The 2,263-nt window shown below is 36.6% G+C and overlaps 1 pseudogene; it reads left to right on the top strand.

Annotated features, from left to right (window-relative positions):
- Window positions 1–488: 488 nt before the first annotated feature.
- On the top strand, window positions 489–1,355 carry LOC147927210 (zinc finger BED domain-containing protein RICESLEEPER 2-like; annotated as a pseudogene).
- Window positions 1,356–2,263: the final 908 nt, after the last annotated feature.

The raw sequence follows: 2,263 nt of genomic DNA, 5'->3' as shown, positions 1-2,263 counted from the left end.
GGTGATTACATTCATATGAGATGTTGTGCCCATATCCTCAATCTGATTGTGGGAGATAGTCTTAAAGTAGCAAAGCCGAGTATAGTTGCCATTAGGAATGCTATCAAGTATGTAAGGTCATCATTCAATCGAGTGAAGTCATTTGCTCGGTGTGATTTGGGAAAGGTTTGTAGAGGCAGTTTGCCTATGGATGTTCCCACCAGGTGGAATTCAACATATCTGATGTTGACTTCTGCTCTGAAGTTGCGAGTACTGTTTGAGAGGATGCTGAGTGAAGACAAACTGTATGATGATTATTTCCTTGAAGTCGATGAGCAAACAAAGAAAAAATGGGTTAGACCACCAGTTTTTTCTGATTGGGAAGATGTTTCAAGGTTAGTGAAGTTTCTCAAGATCTTTTACAAGTGTACTCTACTATTCTCTGCTTCAACATCAGTGACTTCCACTCTTTGTTACAATGAGATTGTAAACATTGAAAGGAATCTCATTACCAAGTGTGGCAGCAGTAATGAGAAGGTCAGAAAGGATGCACACATAATGAGGGATAAATTTGAAAAATACTGGGATGGATTGATAAATATGAATCCGCTTGTGATTGTTGCTTCTGTTTTTGATCCCCGCAACAAGATGCAGTTTGCTAATCTATGCATTGAGCAACTCTATGGTAAGGATACCGTTGAATGTAGGCAGCTTAGTGGTTCAGTCTTAAGTGTAATGAAAAAACTGTATGAGGAATACATTTTGAGACTTAGCAAACCTGCTGAGGTTGAGGAACCAACTGACTCAGAGCCAGCACCTACTACTACTTGTGAATTATCTAATGATGATGATGAGGATGGTTCTGAAGGGATCGAGGTTATCTGCAATAAGTTGGTTAACTCTAAGAGAAAGGTAGATGGTTGCAGTGAGTTGGATATCTACTTGAGTGAAAAAACTGAAATAAGAGTGGAGACTTCTTTGGGTTTCCCTTATGATGTTCTGTCTTGGTGGAAATGTAATAGCCAAAAGTTTCCTATATTATCAGAAGTTGCTAAAGATGTTCTAGCTATCCAAGTCTCATCAGTAGCTTCAGAATCAGTTTTCAGTACTAGTGGCCGAATATTGGATCCATATAGGAGTTCTCTGACTCCTTATATGGTTGAAATGTTGTTATGCACTCAATAATGGTTGCGGGTTTCTTTTAAAACACAAGCAGAAGTTGCTAACTTGGTGCAAATGTTGGAAGAAGTGGTGTTCTTTGAGTCTCTTGGTAAGTAATCAAATCTAGTTGTGTATACAAGTTTAACTCCTAACAGTAATTAACAATATGTTTGTTTGATTCTGCAGATTCTCGGAATGCAATGCTCACTCAGTAACTTTTAGTATAAGTTAAGTATTCTTAATTTTTTTTTCACTTTCTCTGAATGTATGTAATAATGCATGGTTTAGATGCTAATATGTGTTGTGTTTCAATGATTCCAGGTTTAGATGCTAATATGTGTTGTGTTACTTAAACGATGGATGGTATTGAGTCAGTACCTTCTTCTTTTGAACAATGGATGGTAAATGGGTGGTACTGAGTCAATTCTGTGAACTTTGAACCTGTTATATATGATGGTGTCTTTTTGTGTAACTACTAACCTAGAAAGTACATTGGTTAGAGTTACTTGATATATATCTGAAGCGTTTCTTGTGGTCTTACTCACTAAGGTTTGTAATGATATACTTTTAATGGCCTCGCATTTGTTTTGGTCTGTGTTTAGCAGTATTTACTTAAAGTAGACATGTGTTTTTTCCTTTTTTGGTCTATTTCGGTTTAAATTAACCGAAATAGATTTTTTCGGTTTAATTCGGAATGTCAAATTCTTCAGATAACCGAACCAAAAAAACCGATAACCGAATAACCCGAACCGAACTTTTATTCGGTTCAATTCGGCATGATTTTTGGAAAACCGAAAAATTGAAAAACCGATTAAACCGAACTGGATAACCCGAATAAACTGAATACCCAGGCCTAGAGAAAACATTGAAACAAGCATTCTTAGATAGGTAAAAATGAGATAAACAAGTTTGTAGAAGAAATCAAATGCAAATACAAAGTCTGAGAACGGTTTTGGAGGCTAGGTAAAACTTTCAGAACAAAATGAGATAAAACATATTTATAGTAAAAACATGTAAATGCCTAAAACTTAAAACGACAAGATGAAGAGTCGGTTTGGGAATCTCCTGAAGCGTGTAAGATGGAACGTCTTCCTGACATGTGCGAACGAGTAGTGGCTCGAGT

The sequence above is a fragment of the Camelina sativa genome, chromosome 15 (genome assembly GCF_030686135.1).
Source record: "Camelina sativa cultivar CO46 ecotype springtype chromosome 15, ASM3068613v1".
Lineage (NCBI taxonomy): Eukaryota > Viridiplantae > Streptophyta > Magnoliopsida > Brassicales > Brassicaceae > Camelina > Camelina sativa.
The sequence above is the reverse complement of the archived record's forward strand: the minus strand, read 5'-3'. Positions and strand labels throughout refer to the sequence as shown.